The sequence below is a fragment of the Anabrus simplex genome, chromosome 1 (assembly GCF_040414725.1).
Source record: "Anabrus simplex isolate iqAnaSimp1 chromosome 1, ASM4041472v1, whole genome shotgun sequence".
Taxonomy (NCBI): Eukaryota; Metazoa; Arthropoda; class Insecta; order Orthoptera; family Tettigoniidae; genus Anabrus; species Anabrus simplex.
The window spans coordinates 186569703-186590643 of record NC_090265.1 but is presented as its reverse complement, the minus strand read 5'-3'; the positions used below and the strand labels follow the sequence as shown (position 1 = coordinate 186590643).

The window sequence follows — 20941 nt, the reverse complement described above, 5'->3', positions numbered from 1 at the left end:
GCCCCTGTGGCCTAATGGATAAGGCATCGGTCTCCTAAACCGGGGATTGTGGGTTCGAGTCCCACCAGGGGTAAATATTTTCTTTGGATAACTTTGAGGTAAATGGTAGAAACAGGAAGTTCTTCGCTCTTCCATTTAAGTAATACATGATTATTTCGTTATTTCCTCTGTAGTGTGACGTTTAGCAGCTCTAAGCAGCCATCCTCGTCCCGTGTTCAGATTACCGGTACATGTTTGAAGTGGTAGATGTTACTTAAAATGCACTAGTGGTATACCAGAAGAGCTGCGTCAACGTGAGACGGGAACACGAAATTACTTCTTATTTACGTCGTTGTTCTTTCTTTCTTTCTTAATCTGTTTATTGTCCGGGGTTGGCTTTTCCCTCGGACTTAGCGAGGGATCCCACCTCTACCGCCTCAAGGGCGGTGTCCTGGAGCTTCAGACATTGGATCGGGGGATACAACTGGGGAGAATGATCAGTACCTCGCCCAGGCGGCCGCACCTGCTATACTGAACAGGGGCCTTGGTAGGGGATGGGAAGATTGGAAGGGATAGACAAGAAAGTGGGAAGGAAGTGGCCGTGGCCTTAGGTACCATCCCGGCATTTGCCTGGAGGAGAAGTGGGAAACCACGGAAAACCACTTCCAGGATGGCTGAGGTGGGAATCGAACCCACCTCTACTCAGTTGACCTCCCGAGGCTGAGTGGACCCCGTTCCAGCCCTCGTACCACTTTTCAAATTTCGTGGCAGAGCCGGGAATCAAACCCGGGCCTCCGGGGGTGGCAGCTAATCACACTAACCACTACACCACAGAGGCGGACTACTTCGTTGTTAACGATCCTAAACCAGAAGTTCAGCCAATTATGTTTTATTAACTGTGTGTTAAATATAGAATGAATGTTACATTTCCTCCAAAAAAAAAAAAAAAAAAAAGAAAGGGTAATTGTTGATATCCTGCCATTGAGACAGGGTAGTCCGAGGAATTTACGTATGATAACAATGACATTTACAATCTATATATATAAAATAACTTGTCCTGACTGACTGACTGACTGATTCATCATCGCCGAGCCAAAACTACTGGACATAATAAAATGAAATTTTGGAGATACATTCATATTGGTCCGCCTCTGTGGTGTAGTGGTTAGCGTGATTAGCTGCCACCCCCGGAGGTCCGGGTTCGATTCCCGGCTCTGCCACGAAATTTGAAAAGTGGTACGAGGGCTGGAACGGGGTCCACTCAGCCTCGGGAGGTCAACTGAGTAGAGGTGGGTTCGATTCCCACCTCAGCCATCCTGGAAGTGGTTTTCCGTGGTTTCCCACTTCTCCTCCAGGCGAATGCCGGGATGGTACCTAACTTAAGGCCACGGCCGCTTCCTTCCCTCTTCCTTGCCTATCCCTTCCAATCTTCCCATCCCTCCACAAGGCCCCTGTTCAGCATAGCAGGTGAGGCCGCCTGGGCGAGGTACTGGTCATACTCCCCAGTTGTATCCCCCGACCAAGAGTCTGAAGCTCCAGGACACTGCCCTTGAGGCGGTAGAGGTGGGATCCCTCGCTAAGTCCGAGGGAAAAACCGAACCTGGAGGGTAAACAGATGATGATGATGACATTCATATTGAAATGTAGGTGCTCGCTAAGAGAGGATTTTTGGATATTCCATCGCTAAGGGGGTGAAAAGGGGGGTTAAATTTTAAAATGAGTGTATCTATATCTCAAAACTTTGAAAGTTTACAGATGTAAAAATTGGTATTTACAATCTTCATTAAAAATTAAGAAACACGTATTTTTTGTTTTCGGAAAATCCCAATAGAAGGGGTGGAAAGGGGTGAAAAAAGGAGTTGCATGCATTTAATGAGGACACTTATATCTCAGAAACTGAAGATATTATAGACCTGAAAACTGATGTTTTGGATCTCCGTTAAAAATTAAGAAACGCGCATTTTTTTGTTTTTGGTAAATCGAGTTAACTGGGGGGGTGAAAAGGGGGTGATTTTTTAAATTGAGTGTGTCTATATCACAAAACTTTTAAAGTTTATAGATGTAAAAATTGGTATTTAGAATCTCCTTTAAAAATCAAGAAACACGTATATTTTTGTTTTCAGAAAATGCCAATAGGAAGGGTGGAAAAGGGTGAAAATGTGTTGAATGCCTTTAATGAGGCTAATTATATTTCAGAACCTGAAGACATTACAGACCTGAAAATTGGTATTTGGGATCTACTTTAAAAATAAGGAAAAGGTATTGTTTCGTTTTTAGAAAATCCAAAAAATGGGGGTGAAAAGGGGGGTGAATTTTTAAAATGAGTATATCTACATCTTAAAATTTTAAAAGTATACAGATGTTAAAATTCCTTTAAAATAAAGAAACATGTATTTTTTGTTTTCGGAAAATCCCAATAGGTGGGGTGAAAAAGGGGTTGAATGCCTTTAATGAGGATACTTAAATCTCAGATGCTGAAGATATTACAGAACTGAAAATTTGTATTTGGGACCTCCTTTAAAAATAAAGAAACATACATTTTTGCTTTTGGAAAGTCCAAATAGTGTGGGGGGGGGGGGTGAAAAAGTGGGGATTTTTAAAATGAGTGTATCTATATCTCAAAACTTTAAAAGTTTGCACATGTAAAATTTGATATTTAGAATCTCCTTTAAAAATAAAGGGCCACGTATTTTTTAACTTTTTTGGAAAATCCAATTAAGGCAGTTAAACAGGATTGACATATTGGGGTGAATTTTTTGAAAGACTATATCTACAGAATATCTGAGAAGCGTAGAATGTTACAGACGTAAAAAGTGGTATTTGGAATCTTCTGTAAATGTAAAGAAACATAGGTGATTTGTTCTTGGAAATTCCTCTTAAGGGGAACTAAAAAGGGGGTGAAATTTTAAATTGAGAATGTATACAGTATATCTCAAGAAACTAAACATGTTACAGACGTGAAAAATCTTTTTTTATCTCTATTAAAAGTAAAGAAACGTGTATTTTTAGTTTTCTGAAATACCACTTGGGTGGAGGGGTGTGTGTGTGTGTGTGTGTGTGTGTGTGTGTGTGTGTGTGTGTGTGTGTGTGTGTGTGTGTGTGTGTTAAAAGTGACTGAAAATGGTGTTGAATTCTTTTAATTAGGCTACTATTATCTCAAAAATGAAGATGTTACAGCCGTGAAATTTGATATTTGGAATCTGCTTTAAAAGTAAAGAAACACGTATTCTCGGAAAATCCAATGAATGGGGGTGGGGGGGGGGGGAAGGTGAAAGAAATGAAAAATTAATTGACTTAATTGTATGAGAATACTTACATCTAATAAAAACTAAAGTTGTTAGGGCCTACACACGTGAAAATTAGTATTTGGATCTCCTTTTAAAACAAAGAAAAGCCCGTTTGGAGGGGGGTATATCTTGGGGGCGGGATTGAAAAGGATTTGAATTCCTTTCATGAGGACACATAAATCAAAAAGTGAAGAAGTCACAGTCGTGATAATTGGTATTTAGAAGATCCTTTACTATTAAAAAAACAAGTATTTTTGCCGAAAATTCACTTGGGTAGCGGGGGGGGGGGGGTGGATGAGTGTGAAAGTGAAAAAAAGTGAATTATTTTAATTTCAAAACTGAAGGTAATAGACGTGAACAATGGTGTTTGGAATCTCCTTTAAACATAAAGAAACACGCCTTCTTTTAGTTTTTCGGGAGGGGGTAAATAAACTTAACGGCGGTGGGGTGTAAAAGGAGGTGAGACCAATTGATTTTACTGTTCATAATGTATTTATGAGGAGCCTCCGTTGCTCAGGCGGCAGCGCACCGGCCTCTTACAGCTGGGTTCCGTGGTTCAAATCCCGGTCTCTCCATGTGACATTCGTGCTGGACAAAACGGAGGCGGGACAGGTTTTTCTCCGGATACTCCGGTTTTCCCTGTCATCATTCATTCCAGTAACACTGTCTAATATAATTTCATTTCATTTGTCATCCATTAATCATTGCCCCAGCGGAATGCGACAGGTTTCGGCTGCCGGCACAATTCCTATTGTCGCCGCTAGATGGGGCTTTATTCATTCCATTCCTGACCCTGTCGAATGACTGGAAACAGGCTGTAGATTTTCGATGTACTTATTCTGATCATAAACCGATCATTTTTAATCTTTCCTGGGTTCGTTTTCACGAGCCATCTTTTTCTTCGGAGAACGTTCTTAGATTACAGTAGATTCTCCTGTCATATAAATAAAAATTTAAACAAATTTGAAATAAACGATAGGAATGAGATTGACCGTCGAATTTTTCACCTCTATAATAAGTTCAATAATGCGCGGAAGTACGTCATTCGTATGGCCAGAAATCCCGCACACTTGCCTACGCGCGACAATGGCGCTGGTCACATTCTCAACAATGGCAACGGCAGCAGATGTAATTTACTGCCAAGTAGTGGTCTTGCATCTTGCTGTGGGGTCCAGAACATCTCTAATAATAATAATAATAATAATAATAATAATAATAATAATAATAATAATAATAATAATAATAATAATATTAATAATAATAATAATGTTCTGAACTGTCGTCAAATGTGCGGACCGCGCTGGAAACGGGTCCTGGACGGGTAATGACTAAGAATGCAGTCCGGCCGCGGGTTCAGTATCGCCAAGGCTCCCAAGACGACACCACGCTGGATCTCCTGAAGGATTTGATCCATATTAAAAATGCTTATAGGAAAAGATGTCAAAGATTTAGGGACCCAACTGACCGGGTGGAATACCTGGACCTAGCCCGGGAAGTACAAAATCGATTGCTGGAAATAAAGATTGAAAAATGGGAGGAAACTTGCCGTAATCTATTAGAAAACGAGTCAGATCACGAATTTTGGCGGATTCTCTCAGAAAACGAGTCAGATCGCGAATTTCGGCGGATTATATATAAAGCAATAAGCATTCAATTCTAAATTTCAGTATAATACCGTAGCGAAGCACGGGTATCTTGCTAGTAAGATACAAAAGTTGAAAACTAGAAAAGTGGCTGGAATTGATAAGATTTCTGGGGATATACTAAAATGCGTTGGGATATAGAACCATATATGAAGTACTTATTTGATGATTGATTGGTTGAAGGAGCTATACCAAATGAATGGAGAGTTTCTATAGTAGCCCCTGTGTATAAAGGGAAGGGTAATAGACATAAAGCTGAAAATTACAGGCCAGTAAGTTTGACATGCGTTGCATGTAAGATTTCGGGAGGCATTTTTTCTGATTATATTAGACATGTTTGCGAAATTAATAACTGGTTCCATAGAAGGCAGTCGATTTTAGAAAACGTTATTCCATATTCCACTGAAGCTCAACTTGTAGGATTCCAGCAAGATATAACAGATAACTTGGATTCAGGAGGTCAAATGGACTTATGGCGATTGACCTGTGTAAAGCATTGATAGGGTGGATCATGGGAGACTACTGGCAAAAATGAGTGCATTTGGACTAGACAAAAGAGTGACTGAATGGGTTGCTATATTTCTAGAAAATAGATCTCAGAGAATTCGAGTAGGCGAAGCTTTATTTTTGCTAGTGGCTTTATGTCGCACCGACACAGATAGGTCTTATGGCGACGATGGGATAGGAAAGGCCTAGGAGTTGGAAGGAAGCGGCTGTGGCCTTAATTAAGGTACAGCCCCAGCATTTGCCTGGTGTGAAAATGGGAATCCACGGAAAGCCATCCTGAGGACTGCCGACAGTGGGAATCGAACCCACTATCTCCCGGATCCAAGCTTACAGCCGCGCGCCCCTAACCGCACGGCTAACTCGCCCGGTGAGGAAGCTTTTTCTGACCCTGTAATAATTAAGAGCCTTCTTCAAGGCAGTATTATTGGACTTTTATGTTTTCATATACTGTATATATAAATGATATGAGTAAAGAAGTGGAATCAGAGGTAAGGCTTTTTTGCGGATGATGTTATTCTGTATAGAGTAATAAATAAGTTACAAAAATTGTGAGCAACTGCGACATGACCTCGATAATATTGTGAGATGAACAGCAGGCAATGGTATGATGATAAACGTAGTGATTTGCACGAATGACGCCTGGAATCGCGAGAATCGGTTCCTACGACTCCGAGATCGCACTCAATGTTGCATGCGAGGAATCGGTTCCCGATGATGTCACCAGAGTGTGCTGGGCCATCTGGACGCACTCACTAGAGTGAGTCTTCCGTATATAAGTGGGGCAAGTTCGAACTTCGAAGGTGCACTATTTACTATTTCTTTTGCATATAGTGAAATGTCTTACTGGTTGTCATGAATGAATTATGCCACATAATAATGAAATAACAATTTATCCTGGTAGTCTGGAAATCACATTTCACATTTCGACAGTGGTTGTAGCAATCGACATTGTTATGTATGCTTATGCTGTATTTTTCTAATGTGGTTCTCAAATATCGCTAGTGTAAACGCATAAAGTCTGTGGAATTAAGTCACGTTTTTAATAAGTACACAACTTGTTTCATAGCATACCTGTCTTCCGTTACCTTTAATTTGCAATGCACGTTTTGTGCTACTGTCTGATTCATTGGCTGAATGGTCAGCGTTGAGGCCTTCATATTCAGACAACACACTATACTACCAACCACCACAGGAACACGCAATAGTGATTACATCCCTCCACATAAGGTTGGAGTCAGGAAGGGCATCCGGTTGTAAAACAGGGCCAAATCAACATGTGCGATACATTTCGCACCCGCAACCCCACAGGTGTGGAAAAAGTGGTAGATAAAGATGAAGAAGAAGAAGACAATTACATACTATTGCTAAATATTATTATTTGAAATGGCAAGAATTACTATTTCTGTTTTCACCACTGCTTAACATTAGTATTGTATTTTGTTGAAATAGTAGTGTTTTATTATCTCATTGTCCCCGTACAAGTTTTGATTTGTTTACAATCCATACAATTTGATTAGTTTCAAACAGAGAATCATAATTTCTGATCAAATTACAGTCGCATTAGAGTATATAACTCCAGTACACCATAGTGAGAGCAGGCATGGCTTGTAAAGTGACCTGGTTTTAAAACAAAACGAACTCGCATTACAGAACACGGGTGGCCCATATTGGTTGCGCAGTAGATGTTAGTTTTCCCTCGTCCTGCTCGTGACGTCATCACAGGAGCACCGTGACTGTGTAGCACACAACCGCACGTGTATCTCATTTCGTTGTTTATATATGCCTGTCTTATAAAGAAAGGATTTCCACGTAATAACTATACGTAATTTCTTTTCGTATATTGCTGTTGGTTTATACAGTGGCGTACTGTATTTTGCGTAGTGTGTATGCCGTAGTTCGTTTCTGTGAGATCTCTGTTAATTTGCTGTGTTTCGTGTAGTGAGGTGCACTTATTTTCTTTTCGTTAGTTGCGTGAACAGTGTAATAGTAGCTGGAGTGAAATTTATGTGTTCATAGTAGAGTATCATTGCGATAGAAAACCGTGCCGTTAATGATTCACCGCAATTTACAGCGACACCTGATTGTTCAGCAGAGGGATTTCGGTACCTCGCCGGCTACATCTCCTACCGTGAAAGAAAATATGACAGGTCAATGGAAAGTCCCACTGGGGAAATGCTTTCCATTTCTTCTGGTACAGCCCCTGTGGGATGGATAAAAGTGTTATCTCGGGAAGGTCTACTCGTTCCATCCGAAGAATGGTAAACCAAATAAAGGAATTTGAGTTAATTTTCACGGACACTCACGGACGTGCTGAACTGTGACGCATACCTAATATTATACGCAAATTGTGTCAAATAATTAGCAGTAAATTACCCGCTGTACCACCAGAAATAGTAAAAATGTATGTTAGAACGAGAATATTTGTACGCATACGACAAATGAACATTCGGGCAAGAACTGAAAAATCCATAGCAGCTCATCGGTGAAAGGCACGACAGTGAATTTCATCTTCAAAAGCAACCACTTCATGACATCTAATCTCACAGGTAGGACTGTTTCTTATTGTTTAATTTTTTTAAAGTAGACTATCTATGCGGAGCCTCCGTGGCTCAGACGGCAGCGCGTCGGCTTCTCACCACTGGATACCGTGGTTCAAATCCCGGTCACTCCATGTGAGATTTGTGCTGGTCAAAGCGGAGGCGGGAGAGGTTTCTCTCCGGGCACTCCGGTTTTCCCTGTCACCTTTCATTCCAGCAACACTCTCCATTATCATTTCATAGCATTTATCAGTCATTAATAAATCACTTTGGGAGTGGCGACCCCATTGTAATAATGGCCTATATATGGTTCATTCATTCCATCCCTGACCCGGTCAAAGTCTGGAAAACAGGTTGTAGGTTTTCCAGGACTATCTATGCATGGTTTCGAATATGAACTTACTTTTGCTGCTGTTATAATATGTGTTAAGCTTTAAACTCGATACCTGCAGAAGTGAGTCAGTATATCGTATGTTAACATACGGTAGTTCCATCACGGAATTTTTCCTGTAAAGATTTAATATGACAAATATTTCATATCTCTAAATATTTATGTTCACAGATTTGAAAGCGCGTAACCATCCTCAAACTAAATAGAGGAACTTGGAAATGTTCATACATTTCAAGCGTTGGTCAGTGTGCCGTCACGTTACATTTACGCCTTATTCGTAATAGAAATAATGAAAAGTTACTATGCTGTACACTTTTTTCAATCTTATAACAGCAGTAATCTTTATGTCTGGTCTGCAATTAGTTCTGAGAAACTGTAATATTTGCTGATATTATGAGATTCCTACTGATTTGTGCGCTCTGGGCTCGGCTGCTTTGCTCCTACTGTGACGTCATTTCGTTAACCAATAGCAGCTCGTCTCGCGTTGGGCCCAACCTTTAGTAGTGTTTAAGGACCTTGATTACAGAACATATCCGTGCTGCACGTGTTTACGTATCTGCATCATAGATGGTGCTACTAGTTCCTCGGAATCGATTCCGGAATCGGGTACCCGATTCCCCAGGCATATGGAATCGACTCTTCGCGATTCCAGTCGCAACCCATTACCACATAAACGGCGTTAAAAGTCAGGTTGTGAGTTTCACAAATAGGAAAAGTCCTCTCAGTTTTAATTACTGCGTTGATGGTGTGAAAGTTCCTTTTGGGGTTCATTGTAAGTACCTAGGTGTTAATATAAGGAAAGATCCTCATGGGGATAATCACATAAATGGGATTGCAAGTAAAGGGTACAGATCTCTGCACATGATTATAAGTCTATTTAGGGGTTGTAGTAAGCATGTAAAGCAGAGGGCATATAAGTCTCTGGTATGACCCCTACTAGAGTATGGTTCCAGAGTATGGGACCCTCACCAGGATTACTTGATTCAAGAAGCGGAAAAAATCAAAAGAAAAGCAGCTCGATATGTACTGGGTGATTTCTGACGAAAGAGTAATGTTGCAAACATGTTGCAAATTTTGAGCTGGGAAGACTTGGGAGAAAGGAGACGAGCTGCTCGACTAAGTGGCATGTTCCCAGCTGTCAGCGGAGAGATACCGTGGAATGACATTAGTAGACGAATAAATTTGAGTGGGGTTTTTAAAAGTAGGAAAGATCACAATATGAAGGTAAAGTTTAAATTCAGGAGGACAAATTCGGGAAAACATTCCTTTATAGTGTAACGGTTCAAATCCCGTTACAAGATGATATCTGTATTTTTATTTTTATTATTATTTCATCTGTGATATTATTATTATTATTATTATTATTATTATTATTATTATTATTATTATTATGTCCGTATTATTATTATTTTATCTGTGAGATTATTATTATTATTATTATTATTATATTATCATTCTTATTCAATTCGATTATGCAATGCTTGTCGCTTGCGTGATTGTAGTTAAATGTATGCATATATACATGTGTAGATTAATATTTAAAGACATGTACAGTGAGAATTGTTATATATCAGATGTTGGATGTGACATCGTTACATTGTGCAATACTGGTGGCGATTCTGTCAAGTCATTGCCACGTCATGGCTACATCATCGTGCGTACGTAGCACTGAGATCAGTTCCTTTGAGTTTCTTAGGTTCCCCAGGGGATTTCACCATTACATGTAATACTTGTCGCGTATGTGGGAGTAGCTCATGGTTATTTCTGGAGATTACGTAGGTGTGCCATGCTGTGCCTATATAAGGTGGCTGCATATTGTAGCGTCAGTCATTAGTTAAACGGAAGGTGTACAGCGAAGAAGTCAAATGGATAAGTGAACATTGAGTGAAGGAGATAGAGAGACCTCAGTCGGTCAGTCAGTCATTATTCAATTGGAAGGAGAGGCGACAGTTGGTCGGAGTGTGAACGAGATGCGGAGGCCTCAGTCGATCATTAAGTCAACGGGAGTCTACGGGAAGGAGAAGACTCAGTGAGCCATTAGTCTTTGGTCATTGAGAGAGTGAGGCCAAAGTTGGTCGGTCACCTAGTTGAAGATACGGACGCAAAGGCTTACCATGGAGTCATAGAAGGATACCACTTGCAATGAAGTAATACCATCCGGACTTACAAAGAGGTCATATGATATGGAGAAGAAGCAGTCACACGGATACATCACCAAATTAGGCGTGACACATCTACAGTAAACACCAGATTTAAGGAATACGTCGTAATTATACTCAAAGTGTTGAAGGTACAGTCAAGTGAAACAGTGAGGGATATACTTTGTATAAATTGTTAAATGTCCGGTCAAGAAGAATTCAAATTCATGCCTAGTTTCTTTCAGTTGCAATGTCATAATTTCATATTCTCATCTGTTTTAATCGCAGCAGTTCTCACTATTTTATATATTGTTTAAAGAATATATTTTGTTCTATCAAATTAATTTAGCGTTTCATTTCTACAGTAACATTACTTAACCTCAAATTTAATGGGGAAACCGAACGCCAATCTCCTTTTCCCAGAACTTATATGGTATGTTGTCAAAAGTAAGCTTATTACCCCACACCCTAGAGATAGTCAACATTCTCATTCTATTATTGCTGCACTGAGTGTTGCTGGCGCCCTTCAAGTAACGTATGTGTAAGTAAGCAGGTAAGAAGTGTGAGTCCAGGGTTCGACGATTGTGTATTTTATTTAATGAATGTTAATTTTCATAATTTCCATTTTAAATGCAAATTAGTATGTTTTCAAGTAAGTAACCGAGTTAGGAACATCTTACAACAGGAAGGGGAGTTAGGGATTGGAATAACTTAACAAGGGAGATGTTCACTAAATTTCCAATTTCTTTGCAATCATTTAATAAATGTCTAGGAAAACAGCAGATAGGGAATCTACCACCTGGGTGACTGTCCTAATTGCAGATCAGTAGAGTTTGATTGATGTGATAGACAAGGAAGCGGACAGGAAGCGGCCGTGGACTTAAATTAGTTTCTAGCCCGGCATTTGACTGGAGGAGAAGCGGGGAACCACATAAAACCACTTCAAGGATGGCTGAAGTGGGAATCGAAGCCACCTCTGCTCAGTTGACCTCCCGAGGCTGAGTTGATCCCGTTCCAGCACTCGTGTCATTTTTCAATTTTTTTCGCAGAGTCGGGAATCATACCCGGGTCCCCGGGCTTGGCGGCTAATCACACTAACCCGTACACCATTGAGGCGGACGACATGTATGATACTGAACTCAGGGTCTCCCGACTCTGCCACGAAGTTTAAAAACCAGTACGAGGGCTGGAACAGGATTAACTCAGCCTCAGGTTGTCAAATGAGTAGAGGTGGGTTCGATTCTCACCTCAGCCGTCCTTGAAGTGGTTTACCGTGGTTTCCCACGTCTCCTCCAGTCAAATGCCGGGATGGTGCCTGTCTTACGGCTACGGCCGCTTCCTTCCCTATTCCTTGCCTGTCCCTTCCAACCTTCCCATCCCTCCACAAGGTCCCTGTTCAGTATAGCGGGTGGGGCCGCCTGGGCGAGGTACTTGTCTTCCTCTCCATTTGTACCCCGACCCAATGTCTAGAGTTCGAGGACACTGCCCTTGAGGTGGTAGAGGTGGGATCCCTCGCTGAGTCCGAGGGAAAAACCGACCCTCGATGGTAAACGGTTTAAGAAAGTTCTTCGAAAATGCAGTTAGGGCAAGGCACCCCTAGAGCCCCCAGAGGAGGTGGTGAAATGTAAATATAACTAAAAACGACCGGTATTATTCTCGAACCATAGTTTTCAGGACTACTGGAACGATTTCTACAAACCTTGGTACACATATGACTTACTACCACGAGACCAACCGCATGGCTGCAAGAAACCCCTACAACCTTTAGGGTGGTGGTAAGGGAGTGAGGAATAAAAAAAATCCAAAATAGTGTCCAAGCCATATTTTTCGTTGTCGCTGAGATGAATAGTGACACTGTGGATGCCGTTTATGACGAAGTTCAGTCCTAGTCGACAGCGGGGTGCAACGGGTGAAGAAACGAAAATGTCCATAATGACCGAGTTTGAGGACGTATGTGTGTTCTAGCGTACCTCTCAACCAAACTTGCATATGGCTTACAATATGGAAGAAGTTACTATGAAGGTAAGATATCCCTACCAATTTATTTATTTATTTATTTATTTTTTTTTGCTAGTTGCTTTACGTCGCACCGACACAGATATGTCTTATGGCGACGATGGGAGAGGAAATGCCTGGGAGTGGGAAGGAAGCGGCCGTGGCCTTAATTAAGGTACAGCCCCAGCATTTTCCTGGTATGAAAATGGGAAACCACGGAAAACCATTTTCAGTATCCCTACCAATGCTAGGGGTGGGAGTGAATATAAAAAACTAAGAATGATGGGGGTGAAATATGAAAATAATATACAGCGACAAATGTTAATGTCCATAGTTTTCGGGGTCGCTGAGGCGAATAAAGGCACTCCGGATGTAGTTGAAGTCCATATTCAGCCCCCATAGGCATGGAGATGAGAAGGGGTGGAGGGGAAAGTGTCCAAAATGACCTAAATTACTGATGAATGTGTGTTTCTTTCAGCATAGTCTTCATTAAAATCTGATACACATAGGCTATGACTATGTGAATAAATGCTGTTGGTATAAAACACCCCAAGCATTCCTAGGGGAGGAGGTGAAATTCAAAATAAACGACAATGACTGATACTAATGTCGAATACATTGTTTACCAGGTCGCTGAGTTGAACTATGACACTTCAGCCGCAATCAGTATGGAAGTTGAGAAAGGGTGAAAATGAAAGTATAAATAACCGAGATTATGTATTGAAACATATCGTCATATGCTCCAGTTAATTATGAGCAACACTGTGGGTTCATTTGGTTCAAACGTGACATTGCATGTAGAAGGACAAAGGCCGGTAGATAGCTGAATGCGCCAATGTTAGAAGGAAGTCTATACCAAGCCTGTATATATGTTTATTTTTCAAGTTTGAACCAAACCGTTGTGGTTTGGTAGGCGAGGATGCTTTGTCCGCCAGTTCGAATTTTGAACCATCCGCAAGCTGGACTGGGGAGATTCAAATTTCGGGAGCTGCCAAACAGCGATTCTAGGATAAGCAACCTCAACTACCCAGGAGTAAATTTTTGGAACATGAGAATAAGTATCCGTCACTGATCCGTATTCCACAGTTTTATCCTGTGGAGAAGGCGAGACTAGAATTATCATCTACCTGTGTAGAAAAATATCGATTATGTCCTTTTGATGTGTATTGCGTTTAAACTGGTGGCTAAATTTGAACTTGCTTGGTCGTTGGACCTGAAGCTATTATCGCACGGGGATCCCTCGTGAGTAACGGACGATTGTGAGGCCTTAAAAGGACCTGAGGTGGGGGAGCCGCTCTCATTTCTCTGTGTGGTTTTCGACCGTGTTGATTCAACCTGTGTCAGTCGCGTAGCCGCTTTGTCCGTTGAGATACGAGTAAAATATCAGCCGCACAACATATGTGTTTAGTTTAATCTAAACATGTGGCTTTGAAACTATAAATTGTGAACAAGATAGTTTCCTCTATCTAAACAACATACTTTGTGTAGACGCCAGAGTGCGGGCTGGCAAGGAACTGGTAAGTTGCTAACTATTGACTGTGAGTGGTACACGCACGCACATTAATGGTGTCCCGACATAAACAATCAACACTGCCCCACTCCAGTACTGAACAGGAGGGGAAGGGAGTGAACAGGTAGTGCTGAATACACAGTGTGTGTATCCCTGCGTTATACTGTAACATTGTAATAAGATGGCTCCTATCCTATCACAGGTGAATCGAGGCCGTATTATTGGCATGCGGGAGGCTCACATGGTCCCCCAAGTAATGGCACAGGCAATACTATGCAGTCTTAAGACAGTTTGGAAATTGATAGAAATATGGCAAGAACGAGGTGAAGAAGGATTGGTAGACCCGATATAACGCAGCTACAAAATATTCCTAACTACTGTAGTATAAAATACTTTTCGGTTAAAAACCTCCTTTACCTCTTAATACTGTAATTATCAGAGTAGGTTACTTTTTTAATTGTTTATGTTAAAATGCTATTTGTTCGGGGCTTCGACCTATAGAGTTCTTTTGCCCCTACTTGCAAATATATGAACCTGCATGTAATTGGAATTGCGGAAGTGTTGAGTGTTGAATGTGAGAAACGTTAAGGACGACACAAACACGCAGTCCCCAGGCCAGGGATATAATAATTTACAATTAAAACCCCCTGACCCGGCCGGACGCGTTGCCCCGTACACCGCGGGGCTGGACGAGTAGGTAACCTAATGCTGTACTTCAATACATCCGCCACTGTGCCCATTTCGATCACAACGAAGTCTTGTAGCGGACTGTCTGCATGCAGTCCATGCAGCAATGCGTTAAGCGAGAAGGTGAGTCATTATGCCTTCGACACTACCCCCTCACTCCCTTTCCCCATGTTTTGTACTGGATTGGCCTTCAACACTACCCCTTCACTCTCTCCCCTTCTTTTCAGTACTGGAGTGGGGCAGTGCTGATTGTTTATGTTGGGACACCATTAATGTGCACGTCTGTACACTCGGTATCTACGAGCTATTTCAGGTATGTACATTATTTACGTTAGCAATAAACTTTCGGGTAGCGTGCGCGGATCGCGTGTATGTTGAGTGCGTGCCGTTGTAAATTTTGCCGCTGTGAAAGACTGATATCTGCCCGGGCTTTGTGCCTTTAATTTAATGGTGCATAATTTGAACTATAAATTTTTGCACAGGTTGTAGCAAATCGCAGCCTATCATTAAGGGTGGAATCCATGTGCGGTGAAGAAGATGTGTTCTAGTACGACTACATTGCAGGAGAGTCCAGCACCGTCAGGAAAATCATGCCCGTCTTTGGACTCTACAGCATGATGCTTCCAATTCAGGAGACCGCTGTTATGTCGGGCTAAGGCCTGAATGACACTAGCGGTCACGTGAGCGTCGCTGTTGGTACCTGTCGTCAAATCTATGTCAATTAGCATGCTGTAATCATCAAAGATACACTAGGCAGATTAGATTTTTCATGTAAATCATCATTATCATCATCTGTTTACCCTCCAGGGTCGGCTTTTCTCTCGGACACACAGCGAGGGATCCCACCTCTACCGCCTCAAGGGCAGTGTTCTGGAGTTCCAGACACTCGGTCGGGAATACAACTGGGGAGAATGACCAGTATCTCGCCCAGGCGGCCTCACCTGCTATGCTGAACAGGGGCCTTGTGGAGGGATGGGAAGATTGGAAGGGATAGGCAAGGAAGACGGAAGGAAGCGGCCGTGGCCTTATGTTAGGTACTATCCCGGCATTCGCCTGGAGGAGACGTGGGAAACCACGGAAAACCACTTCGAAGATGGCTGAGGTGGGAATCGAACCCACCTCTACTCAGTTGACCTCCCGAGGCTGAGTGGACCCCGTTCGCGCCCTCATACCACTTTTCAAATTTCGTGGCAGAGCCGGGAATCGACCCGGACCTCCGGGTGAGGCAGCTAATCACGCTAACCACTACACCACAGAGGCGGACTCATGTATTTTTGCATATTTGAATATCAGCCAGAGAAGCAATAGTTTACTTTTAATTTCTATAACGTAAATGTGACCTAGCTTGGGACTAGTGCATTTAAGTTAGATAGATGGGTTTGGGGAATGAGTTAGGATAGATATAGGTGTGATTTCATGTCTTTCAGTTGCGTATTTCACGTTATTTCATTTTATAGTATCGAATTTAGTAATCAAATCCTCACACAGTATTGAGGCAATTTGCCTCTAATGTCGCGTGGGTACGAGTTTTACATTGCGGAATTACCACAGGAAATGTTTTCCATTTTATATATTTTTAAGTTATCTATGCATGCACCATGTATTTCAGAAACCGCAACGGGATGTGGGACAGAGCTGTGATCGACGTTGATTGTAACAAGATCTTTTAATATGCAGGGAAAGCAGATAATTGAGACCATTTAAAACATACCTTATATTTTTCTTTATCAATGAAAGTTCCGTTCGCCTCCATGCTGTAGTAGTTAGCGTGATAGCTGTCACACACGGAGGCCGGGATCGATTCCTGACTCTGCCATCATCGAAGTGTTCTTCCATGGTTTCCCAACTTCTACTCCTGGCAAATGCCGGGATGGTACCTAATTTAAGGCCACGGCCGCTTCCTTCCCTCATCCTTGCCACTCCCTTCCAAGCTTCCCAACCGAGCTAGATAGCTGCAGTCGCTTAAGTGCGGCCAGTATCCAGTATTCGGGAGATAGTAGGTTCGAACCCACTGTCGGCAGAACTGAAAATGGTTTTCGGTGGTTTCCCATTTTCACACCAGGCAAATGCTGGGGCTGTACCTTAATTAAGGCCACGGACGCTTCCTACCCACTCCTAGCCCTTTCCTGTCCCATCGTCGCCATAAGAAGTATCTGTGTCGGTGCGACGTAAAGCAACTAGCAAAAAAAAAAAAAAAAAAAAAAAAACCAGTCTTCCCATTCCCCACACCAGGCACCTGCAAAACATTTACTGGAAGAATTATTTTCGTTTTCGTTTGGTGAAGAAAATTTCAAGTTTTAATGTGCTTTAGAGTCCGCCTCTGTAGTGTAGTGGTTAGTGTGAATAGCTGCCACCTCCGGAGGAACGTTGATTTTGGTTTAAAATACAATCTTCTTCGTTACTTGCCACGAAATTAGAAAATTGGTACGAGGGCTGGAACGGGGTCCACTCAGCCTCGGGAGATTAACTGAGTAGAGGGGGTTCGATTCCCTCCAAAGCCACCCTTGAAGTGGTTACCGTGGTTTCCCACGTATCCTCTAGGCAAATGCCAGGATGGGAACTAAAGCCCACGGCCGCTCCTTTTCCTGTTCCTTCTCTATCCCTTACAATATTTCCACCCCCACCAAGGCCCCTGTTGAGCTTAACAGGTGAGGCCGCCTGGGCGAGGTACTGGTCCTCCTCCCCTGTTGTATCAACCGACCCAAAGTCCTATGCTTCAAGACACTGCCTTAGATATCGAAGAGGTGAGATCGGTCGCTGAGTCCGAGGGAAAAACCAACCCTGGAACGTAAACCGATTAAGGTAGCAAGAAAGAGTCTGAAGCTCCAGGACACTGTCCTTGACGCGGTAGAGGTGGGATCCCTCGCTTATTCCGAGAGAAAAACCAACCCTGGAACGTAAACCGATTAAGGTAGCAAGAAAGAGTCTAAAGCTCCAGGACACTGTCCTTGAGGCGGTAGAGGTGGGATCCCTCGCTGATTCCGAGGGAAAAACCAACCTTGGAGGGTAAGCAGATTAAGAAAGAAGAAGAACGAAAGAAAGGAAGAAAGAAAGAAAGAAAGAAAGAAAGAAAGAAAGAAAGAATGAATGAAAGTCAGATGTTGTCTGGCGGCAACAGTATGCAGTAAATGGTTAAGCATAGCAAGTGAGGCGCCTGGGCGAAGTACTGGTCACACTTCCAAGTTGTATCTTCCAACAAAAAGTCATATGCTCAAGGACATTGCACTTGATGTGGAAGGTGGGATCCCTCGCGGTTGTGTCCCATTTGTGATCACTCCCATTACTGTAGAAAACAAGATTGTGAAGAAAGACCAGTTCGTGACCCATTTGCGACAACTGTAAAATTATCAGCAGCCTACAGCCTATGAGGGTTTTCCAACGTCCATGCAGCAGGGGAACTACTAATTTGGGCGTACTCCACACAACCTCTCTCTTGAAGGCTTTTGAGATAATATTACTCTATAGTTTTTAGCATACGGTAATTATTCCAGCTGTAGACATACATCGTTGTTGCAGCTTTTGTTATTATGATGTTAAGCAAAGTCACCCCCGTACACGCCATGAGGGCCCTTGGAGGAGTGGAAGGTAAAGGCTTCCACCATTGTTAACCTCGGCACGTGATGGGGTAGAGTGCTTAGCTCTAAGCCCGGCCGCCTTTGCCCCCAGGAATTAACCTGGTACTCATTTTTGGCGTAGGCTGAGTGAACCTCAGGTCCATATGCACCTACGGAAGTGGAAATCTCGTTTCTTAAATTTTACGCCTTCCTGACGGGCGAACCGAACACGCCTTTACCGCCTCAGACAGGCAACCCCTGTTATGTAGTTAACTGCGTGCTTACTTGAGACATTCAGGTCATTGGGACGAATAAATGCAAGCCTCGAGCTTTATATAATGGATACTCTTGCAGAAATTTATGGAAAAGTTGGGGATGTTTGGTGACATGGGTTTTTCATCGCCGGCTTTACATCGCACCGACACATATAGGTCTTATGGCGACAATGAGATAGGAATGGGCTAGGAGTGAAGAAAGCGGCCTTAATTAAGGTACAGCCCCAGCATTATTTTGCCTGTTGTGAAAATACGAAACCACGGAATACCATCTTCAGGGCTACAGACAATGGGGTTCGAACCCACTATTTCCGGAAATCAATCTCACCTTTCCGCGATATCATTATAAAATTTTATTTCATCAATTTAATTTTAAATATTTTCTTGACATTATTTCTAAAATCTTGTACATCTAATCCGAGCGTACAGACAAAAATTACCATTTTATTTATAAAGGTGAAGGTAGGCTGAGCGGCCGCGCGTTTTAGCGGTCTACGGCTATGAAGCATAGCTCTGTATTCGGGAAACCTGCGGATTCGAACCCCACCGTCAGCTGTTCTCAGAGTAGCTTAACATTTTCACTTCCAGGAAAATGCCGGTACAGTTCCTATTCATAGGCCAGAGCTGAGTCCCACATTACATATTCATTAGCTCCTCAACTGAGGTTGGTGCCAGGAAGGGCATACGGATATAGAAACATCCCTTATATATTAATGTGTCCGCCTCTGTGGTGTAGTGGTTAGTGTGATTAGCTGCCAGCCCCAGAGGCGCGGGTTCGATTCCCGGGTCTGCCACGAAATTTGTGAAGTTATACGAGGGCTGGAACAGGGTACAATCAGCCTCGGGAGGTCAAATGAGTAGAGGTGGGAGGGGGGGGGCTCCATTCCCTCCTCAGCCATCCTGGAAGTGGTTTTCCGTGGTTTCCCACGTCTCCTACAGGCAGATGCCGGGATGGTACCTAACTTAAGAACACGGCCGCTTCCTCCCATTTCCTCGTCTATCTCTTCCAAACTGCCCACCACCCAATAGCCCCTGTTCAGCATAGTGGGTGAGGAAGACTGGGCGAGGTACTGGTCATCCTCCGCATTTGTATCCTCAGACGCAGAGTCTGAAGATCCAGGACACTGCCCTTGAGGCGGTAGAGGTGGGATCCCTAGCTGAGACCTAGGGAAAAAACCAACCCTGGACGGTAAACCGATTAAGATAGCAAGAAAGATAACATGAACTTGCCATCTAAACTTCCCCATTCGTAGATATAATGCTGGAATGTTTAGAACGTGAAATTTCATATTTTGCCTGTCCAGGGAGCATGATATAAGAGACATTTTTTAGAGGGGCTTGAATGTGGGAACTGTATTCCATTTGCTATTGTGATATTGTCCGGAGCCGCGTATGTGTGGGTAGCGTCGCCGAGCGGTCGAAGGCGCTGGTTTTAGGCACCAGCACGAAAGGGCGTGAATTCGAATCCCACCGCTGCCAACCCTATTTTAGTAGTGTACCCGATGCATTTACTGGACGTATTAAAAATGGCGCCTACGGAAGGTAGAGGCCAGCCAAGGCAAAGAAATGTATAACAGGATATCGATATTGATGTATGCTAGAAGGCCATGACTAACTTAAACCTACCACTATGAAGGCGGTGTACAATGCTGTAGAATCGATAGAATTGTTTTTAAAAAATAAGAAGGATCAAACAGATTATTAAAAAACTGACTTAAAAAATTGACGTGGTAACTACAAGATATCCCGAACATCGCTCTCAATAATAAGCGAGATTGGCAACATTTAGCGTGAAGTATTAAGCTGAGAGGACGAAAATATTGAGCGAATCGAATAGATAAACGTTAAAATACTGTAAAGAGGGAATAAAATCCTGAATATTTTAAAAATCCGTCCAGATACTTAGACGCAAAGTCGTTTGAAAACAAGAAGTTGATTGAGACGTGAGAGCTCGAGATTAAGCCACATTTAGTGAAAATAATCGCAAGGACAACCTAAATAGAGAAGCAATCACCATAAAAATATATATATATGCTACGCAGAACCATGATGAATTTATGTTTTTCAGAATCAACGCATATTGTCTACTGTGTTCCTGAACAGATGATGGCTTGCTAAATCGGCATAGACCCACCTGGAGGGAGATGTCATCCTGGCTGTTAAAACCACCCGACCCGTGTGGAGGAGGTCATTCTACCTGAAATACCAGTGGTGGAGATCCTGCCCAGTTCCCGATCCAAGGACTACGACCAGACCGAAGAGCAACTAAGCCCCGAGATATTGAATGGCGAGCTAAGTAATAGTATTAAGTAGTATAATTTCTTATGTAGAGTATTACCAGTATATACAATAGATCTGAATAGCCTAAGCGTGAGATAGTTAAGTGTGCTGTGAATATAAGAAAGTGCAGTGTGAAATATTTAAGACGATATCTTGTT

At 42.5% G+C, this 20941-nt stretch overlaps 1 non-coding gene across 1 annotated transcript; it reads left to right on the top strand.

The window, feature by feature from the left end:
* Positions 1-73, top strand: TRNAR-CCU (transfer RNA arginine (anticodon CCU)). The gene has a single exon. It is a non-coding gene; the product is annotated as a tRNA-Arg (tRNA).
* Positions 74-20941: the final 20868 nt, after the last annotated feature.